The following is an 8,856-nucleotide window of genomic DNA, read 5'->3' as shown; positions in this document are numbered from 1 at the left end:
ATGAATATCTATTTCCCGAATATCTTGTGTTCCTCGTTTTACTATTGCAAACACTATTCACCTCAAGAACACGGAACCACTAACCGGACTCTAAATTATTTATCCGTAAAAGATTCGAAAGAATTTTTTAATTTAGTGAGTATCGTATTCAATCCCCTAAGATACTTGGGGACCTAACACTTTTGTTGGCGTCGTTTAATATTTGATACTATCAAATAAAATATTACTATATAAAATTTTCTCTTTTAGGTTTACAACAGATGGCTGCGACAAGCAATTTAAAGAGTCATTGTTGTACCGTTTCTATTTTCCGTGAGCAATTTAATATATTGATTTTCAGTTCTAGGGTCTTTTATCCATTGCGCTTATTGACTTTTTACTTCTTCTTTTTCTGCATATAGCCTTGAACGGCGGAGAATGGAAAATGAAAGATGCTACTTTCAATCGCAACCAAAGTTGGGTCAGTCTGGGTATGTGGGTATACCTTTGCTTAATTTGTATGTGATTACTGTGTTTTTGGATTGTGCTAATCGTTATACACTATTTTATTTTAGTATTAATAAATCTTTATATTGGCCTCTCTTACCATTCTTTGCAGACTAAAAACGATTGGGAGTAGAGCAGTCGTTTCAGATTGATGATGTGTTGGCCTCTCTTACTTGACTATTGTTCACAACTTAATGTTGCAACTAGTAATAACTATGGAAATGGACTATGTAATTACATGTATTAGGTAGTATTATGGTTAACTGTTTGCTTCTTTTATTTTCATTAACAGTACCACATGCAAAAATAAGAAAGTTGCACATAACTTGAGTTGGGGTTGGTATCCTGTAAAATCACAAGCTTAGTGGTGAGCATTTGTATTATGGTGTAAGCAGTTGGTGCATGCGTAGATCAACTGAATCTCTATGAAGTTGTATGTTGAGTAATGAACTTGGCTGTGGTCATTTGGAAGAGATGACCTAATCCCTTATAAATATGATTTTAGACAAAAGGGCACATACATGTCAATATTTTAAACTTTTTATTGTCAAAATTATATTTAAAAAATAAGGTTTTATTTACGCCCAATTTAAATCCAAGTTGAAAAGTTTAGATTTGTTTTTATATATGTGTGTGCGTAATACTTGCTCTTATTATGACTTGTTCTTTTATTAAGGTATTATGTTAGTATTGAAAGTAGGAAAAACATACTGGTTTGCTCTGTGGGACATTAGACCATATGTTCTGAATTTGTGGTGTTTAATTATTAGTCAAAATTAAATGCACAGGTTGGGAGTTCTAGTGAAATCAGCTGTTGTTTGTCCTTTTTTCATGAAGTAGCAACTTTCAAGTTTTCTCTGAGTGGAGGATTCGTTCTAGTGTAAATAACTTGAAAAGTTTTAAAGAGAAAGCAAAGAACAACTATGTAGAAGAAAACTTGAATATGAAAACTGATTCTAGAGAGTAATGTAATCTTTATATTAAGGACCACACAAACATCATGTGTCCTTATATTTTACTATAATGCTCCTACCATAACAAACTTCAACAAGTACCAGACTAACCCTGAACTTGACAAAACATCTAGACCCTACATAGAAGTATCAGAAAAATTAACCAACTTACATAGTTGTATGTGGCTGATTTTATTTAAGAATAGAAACAATAAATGACTCAGTAAAAAAATAAATATCAGTTTACTACATTGCTACATTGCACCCTCTTTGTCTGCATCTTCATTATCCCCCCTTAAGTGGGGTGGATGCTGTGCTGAGGCTCCAATCTTGCGAACAAGGTAGTTATGCTACTTCACAATCAAGGATTTTGTGAGGACATCAGCGAGCTGAGAGTGAGAGGGGACATGAGTTGTGACAACTGCTCCTTCAACAATTATATCCCGTATAAATGGCAATCAATTTCGATGTGTTTCGTGCGCTCGTGAAAGACTGGATTTGCAGCGATTGAAAGAGTAGCCTGATTATCACTTTTGATGACAATGGGTGGTAAATCAATGAGCCTCATATCCTTAAGCAAAGATGAAAGCCAAGTTACTTCGCAGCACGTGAAAGCCATTGCTCTATATTCTGCTTCCGCTATTGATCGAGCTACAAGGGACTGTTTTTTGGTTTCCACAAAACAGGAGATGTCCGCAACAACACACAGTAGCTATATATAGATTTACAAGTAGTAGGGTAGCTAGCCCAGTCACTATCACAGTATGCAATGAGTTGGGCAGCAAACGAAGATGCCAGCAATATTCCTTATGCAGGATTGTTAAGAAGGTATCTCAATTCACGTTTAGCAGCTTGCATGTGAACATTCGTAGGATTATGCATGAACTGGGCCAGACTGTGGACTGGAAATGAGAGTTTTGGATGAATTATTGTTAGGTATATGAGCTTTTTCATCAAACGTTGTTATGGAGTAGGATTTGTTAGGGCGAAAATACGCACTAAAATTCACGCAAGTATACGCGTGCGCAAGTAGTATAAGATATAAATCAGATTCGTTCCCACAGAGACTGGTTTAGGTTAAGTTCAATTTATGCACCTATGCAACAATGTATGGTTATCGCTCAATGCTAAGACAAATAACAAATTGGGTTTTTGATTAAACTAAGAGATTAAACTAACAATTATAACTAAGAGAACAAGAATGGTTGAATTAATATATATGACAAACATGGGATTCTAACTTCATTAAATACTTCATTCAATAGCCTTATTGTTCTTAACCTTAGCATGTGATGGTGATGACACTAATCAGATAACACGAAACTAGTAAACGCCAACTTTCGTTGTACGATTACCCTACTACCAAGCATCCACAAAAGAGATAGAAGTTGAATAGACACCAATTATGCTTAGTCCTTATATGTCTATAAGAATTGAAAATATAACGGTTTAATGCGCAAGTTATCTATCGTGATTACATAGGGTAAGTAAGATGGTTAAAATTACCTACGAATCATGCATAACAAATACATGAACCTATGCTAGCATGACAAGTTCTAAACCTCTATATTCATTGTCGCTTCAATAGAGATTAACACGCTATCTTATATGTTAAGTACGCACATAAGACGAATAAGCACAACCAATACTAGGATATCAATCAATCACCACACACCAAGATATCGTAACAAATTAATTATTGAAATCCATAAGTAAATCCGCTACAATCCCATGATAACGATTAGCCCATAATTGAACTCATCGTCATCATGGGTTCCAATGAAAGCATGGTATAAAACAAGGTCTTAATAAACTGAATAATAATCAAAGTACGAATAAAAAAGGTCTAGGTTCAACAAGAATGAAAACGAGCATCCAAAGTTACAACTATTTTCAAAGAATCACAATTAGAAAACAAGATCTTCTTTTTCGGAGTTGTTTTATGCTTCTAGGTCTTCTCCTTGATCTCCTAATCTTCCCGGATGATGAAAACCCTTTTTTTTAAGTATATATAAGCCCATAGTGGACCTGTACCTTTAAAATTATCAAATTCCACTCAAAAAAGGCTTTTTCAGCGAAATCAGCCGCGCATCAGCATGCGGTCGCGTGCGGATCTGACGCGGCCGCGTGTTGGCATGCGGTCGCGTGCGGCCGCGTGGGCGGCTTCTGGAAAATTCTGATGAATCTTATTTTGGCCATAACTTGAGTTCTACTCGTCAGAATTAGGCCATTCAACTGACCACGCGAATCTAACAAGATTCTCTACAACTTGACAATGGCCTTGGATTCCAAATCTGATTACTTTTCATCATATTTCCTTTAAAAGCTCCTTTCTTCATTTAACTGATACCTGAAATGCAATAACACAAAAACACATCAAAATACCAATAACTTGAGTCCAAAACACCAATTTAAGCTTGTAATAAAGTGTTCCAAGTGGATATAAAATCCACTTATCACACCCCCAATCTTGAATTGATGCTTGTCCTCAAGCATAAACAGACTCAAAATTGCAAAACAAACTTAATATATGAATGTAACTACGTGAATGCAACTAAACGATAATGCAATCGATCCCCTCAGAATAACCATAACCAAATGAATAAGCCAATGCCTCTAAGAATGCAATGACTTAAACAAAGTTCGAATAAATCCCACAAACTAACTCACAAACCAGAAACGTGTGTGTGTGGAATGCTTAATAGATATGTCTCGATACTAGATCAATAACCATAACTTATCTATCATCGATACAATTAAAAGTTTATAAATAGAATAAACAATAAACGCATTATGACTCACAACACCTCCTTTCTACTAGAGTTATACAAGGATTCACACTATTATTGAACACATAACAAAAATGCTTATTTGACCGTGCAATGAATGAGGTCCCAAAAGACTTATGTAATAATACCCATGTAGCGGGCGTTAGGTTAGCGGATCCCAGATTATAAAAGCCTTAGGTCACTAGGCACAAAGTCCCCTAGAACTTAATAACTCGAGTATTAAAGAGCTCACTCTTGATCAATTATGCATAAACACATACTTTTTTCTCTTTTTATTTTTTATTTTTTTCAATAATTTCTGAATGAGTGCGTTTCGCTCCATCTCATTCAACCCTAGACTACTCATAAAAAAATGAAAGCTATTATTATAAGAAAACTCGATCAACGGCAAGTGATCATCTCAACTTCCTTTAAAGTCTATTGCACAGACTCTCAACATATCCTCTAGTGTCTGGATGGTCCTTTAACTCTGCCCATCCGTTTGGGGATGGTAAGCTGTACTCATATTTAACTTGGTCCCCGCACATTCTTAAAAGCTCCTCCAAAATCTGGAGTTGAACCTGGGGTCTCGGTCTGAGACAATGGACGCTGGGACTCCATGTCGTGTCACTATTTCCTTAAGGTAAATGTCCACCAGTCTATCGACCGTGTATCTCTCATTGATAGGAATGAAATGAGCTGACTTTGTCAGTCGGTCTATAATCACCCATATAGCATCATGATTGGCTTTCGTCCTTGGTAAGCCGACAACAAAATCCATGGCTATCTGTTCCCATTTCCATTCGGGAATCTCCAGGGGTCGTAAAAGTCCACTGGGTCTCTAGTGCTGTGCCTTTACTCTTTGGCAAGTCAAACATTTGCTTACCCATTCTGCTACGTCCCTCTTCATGTTGGGCCACCCGTAATACTCCTTCAACTCCCTATACATCTTGGTTCTTCCCGGGTGAATGGAATACTTTGAACTATGGCTTTCATCCAAAATCTCGTCTTTAACCTCTTGAACATTCGGAACCCAAATCCGGTAGGAGTACCTCATTATCCCTTTATCATCTCTCTCAGTATAGATCTCTTCTCCAGTCATTGACTCTCTGTGTTAGGTCACACACACACTGTAGAGGGGGTGAATACAGTGTATAATACAATCAAATCGAACTTTAATATATTAAGTAACAGAAAACAAACTTTATTGAAATAATAAACTCTATTACAGTATGGAACTGTTACCTCTCAGTGTTGAACAAATATCACGAGAGCTGCTAGGGTTACAATGAATAAACTTCTCGAATATATGATAACACTTATAGTGTAAACCCTATGTCTGTGTTTATATACCACACAGTTACAAGATAATTGCTAATTGATATGGAATATAATTCTGCTTCCTAAAATATATCAATCAGATATCTTTTCTTCCAAGTATTCCATTCTTCACGGAATTCCTTCTTCATGCATATCTCTTCTTATATTTATCTCGATCTTCTTTCCTTTAATCAGCTACTGTCCTTCTCTAATCATCCTTCAGCACTTAAGTTCTGATATCTAACTTCTAATAATTATCTCCTGATAATATAAGTACTGATATCCTTAAGTCCTGACTTCCAGTATAAGTATTGATCAACAGTTAAGTACTGATTTGTCCTGTTAAGTAAGATCTGAAATCTAAACATAAATTATATTAGCCATGACATTATCAAATATATCTAACAATCTCCCCCAACTTGTAAATTAGCATAATATACAAGTTTAACAGATATTTGATGATGTCAAAAACATTAAGTACAAATACATGAGAATTAGACTAGATAACTACAACTTACAGTCCTTAAAGCTTTACCAATATTCAACTTCTGATAACAACTTCAGTCTGTACAAATATCAAAATTTAAGCAGTTGTAGATCTTCGACTTGGCTTCATCATCTGATCTCTCTGATGTCAGGAGTTGTTCTGAGATAGTTCTTCAACAAACATTTCTCAGCATATCTGAGTTCATCAATCATTCTCCTTTTGGCATCTTTAAGCTCTGCAGTATCTTCACCAGTTTGAAAGATTGCAGCTCTGAGATCATTGATCTTTGCTTTTCTCAACTCCTGATCTAGTCTTATGACATAAGCTTTGTCAGACTCCAGATTGAATTCAAGTCTCTTAATACCAAGATATGTTCTGATCTGTGCAGTATTTGGCTTCATATCAACAATATCACCATTGTGATCTCTGTACTTTGGAACATATGTGCTGTCAGACTTAACAGAATAAAGCCTTTTCTGTCTCTGAATCTGTTCTTTTAAGTAGTTTGCAGCAGTTTCTGTTATTCTGTCATTCACTTGAAGTAAGAAAAGTACATGCTCCAATTCTTCAAAATACTTCAATGGAATGGCATTTTGTCTTATATGATAAACCCTACCATCTGTCATGAAATACAACATGATGTATTCTTTCAAGTAGGTATGGTAAACCATCTGTACAGATTCCAGTTGATTCAATCTCTCAGGAGTTGCTCCAATACCTGGTTCACTCAAGGAAGTTGGATCATTGGTAGTGTTGTGTACTCTTCTTTCATCAGCACTTCCCAATCCAGTTTTATCTCTTGCTTCCTTTCCAGTAACTACTCTTGCTTCAAAACCACTTGCAGTAGTCTTCAAAGGTTGAGTCTGTTTTGCTTTAGTGAATCCTGGTAGGAGTGTCTTTGATCTATCTTCTGATATCAAGTTAACTTGAGCTATGTCAGAGGTTACTTGCTTCTTCTGAATATCAGAACTTACAATTTCTTGACTCTGAACAACTTGAGCCATGTTAGAGGTTGTTTTAAGAACTTTTCTTGAAGTCAGAGCAAGATCATCCTTTAAATCAGTAATTTCTTCATCCTCAGGAGGTACATAAACCTTGATAGGTTCACCAACCTTTTCTTTACCCTTGGATCTTGGATCTATCTGTGGTTGTGATCTAGCCAATGTTGCTTCAGTATGTGTCCTTTCTTTGATCACAATGCCTTTGAGTTTTGGAAGTGACTTTTTACCAGAAGCTTCAGATTTAGATATGACTTTCTATGATTTAAGTTTGGATTCTTCTTCCTTTAAACTTTCCAAGTCCATTCCTAGATTTTCCTGAAGAAATAACTGTCTTGACATTTCCTCATCAAGATCTAAAAGTTCATCAAAACTTAGCCTTTTACCAGTAGCAGAACTTATTCTCTTCCTAGTATCAGAACTTGTCATATGATTAGCTTGTCTTGATGTGAATCCTCTACCTTGACTATGACCTCTACCCATTCCAGAGCTTCCTTGATCATCTTTTTCATTATCCTTTCCTGTCAGTGTCTTGTCAGTCTTGCATTTGGACTTAATCACTTTCTCCCCCTTTTTGGCATCAGTAGGTAGTAGAAGAGAGATAAGCAATTCCACTGAGGATTGGATTTCAGTTAGTTGTGATTGCTGAGAAGCTTGATTTTTCAGAATTTCATCAATCTGAGCTTGTTAATGATCTTGAGTCTTCTCAATATAAGCAATACTGTCAATGGTAGGTTGGAAGAACTTTTTCTTATCAATTTTCCAAACTTGTTCCTGTTTGATAAAGTTCTCCTGAATCTTGTGTAGCTCTGCATGAGTAGTTGAATGAAGATCTTGTAGATGTTTAGTACTCAATGCAGTGACTCTAAGCTGGGTTTTAAAATCATCAGAATTTAACATTTCATCAGCTTTAGTCAAGTGCTCAGCAAGATGCTTTTCAGTTGGAACACATGAAACTGAGTTCCATTCCTTAGTCCACTCCTGACCTGCAGGAGTTTCACTCCAAGGTACTGGTGCTTCCCCGGTAACAAACTTCTTAACCAGTTCAAACTTAGGAAGAGTCTGTTGAGGAGTATGTCCTGAAGGACCTGCTTCATCAGCATCTACAGTTGGAGCAATATCACCAGTATCTCCAGCATTTGCAGCATCACAACTTAAAGAATCAGTATCTTCTAATAAGACAACAGTATGAGTAGCAATGGAGGCTTCATCATCCTCTAATTACTGATCTTGTTCTAAGTTCTGATCAACAGCCATATCCTGATGCTCACCTAAATTCTGATCATCAGCATCTTGATGCAGAGAAGGTGTTGTTGATAACTCTGGAGTTTGAACAACATCAGTAACAGGTGTTGTGGAAGGAATATTTGCTGTTGGAGCTTCTAAGAGAAGTACTGCAGGCACAACCAAGTTTTGAACATCAATATCAGCACTTGTGCCTGGATCAACAGAAGACACAGAAGGTGTGTTAACCTTTTCAGAAACAGCTTCCTGAGATGGAGTTGATGGAGAAGAAGTGACTGGAGCAAATTCCTTGTCTTGTGAGATCAGAGATTCCTGATCCCCTTCCTTAGCTGCTTCCTCTTCATCATCTAAAACTGGCCTTTTTGCCCTCTGTTTCTTGTATCTCTTTATTGATTTGGATTCCTTGGGAGTTTCAGGAACTGTCATTCTTCTAAGCCGTTTGAGAAGCCTAGATCCCCCAATTCCAGAATCCTTCTGAGAAGTCACTTTCTCAGCTTCACCTACAATAGGTTCTGAAGAAGGAACCTGTTCCTCAGTATCAGATTCATCTCTCAGTATAGTCCTCCTCCTCTTTTGAGGTGTTTGAGGAATTTTTTGTC

General features: G+C 36.6%; 1 long non-coding RNA gene across 1 annotated transcript; it reads left to right on the top strand.

Moving 5' to 3' along the window:
- Positions 1-248: 248 nt before the first annotated feature.
- LOC141701433 (uncharacterized) lies at positions 249-959 on the top strand. The gene is made up of 3 exons (XR_012566784.1): positions 249-312; positions 402-470; positions 599-959. It is a non-coding gene; the product is annotated as an uncharacterized LOC141701433 (long non-coding RNA).
- Positions 960-8,856: the final 7,897 nt, after the last annotated feature.

Source organism: Apium graveolens, unplaced genomic scaffold, assembly GCF_009905375.1.
Source record: "Apium graveolens cultivar Ventura unplaced genomic scaffold, ASM990537v1 ctg3814, whole genome shotgun sequence".
NCBI classification, from domain to species: Eukaryota; Viridiplantae; Streptophyta; class Magnoliopsida; order Apiales; family Apiaceae; genus Apium; species Apium graveolens.
The sequence above is the reverse complement of the archived record's forward strand: the minus strand, read 5'-3'. Positions and strand labels throughout refer to the sequence as shown.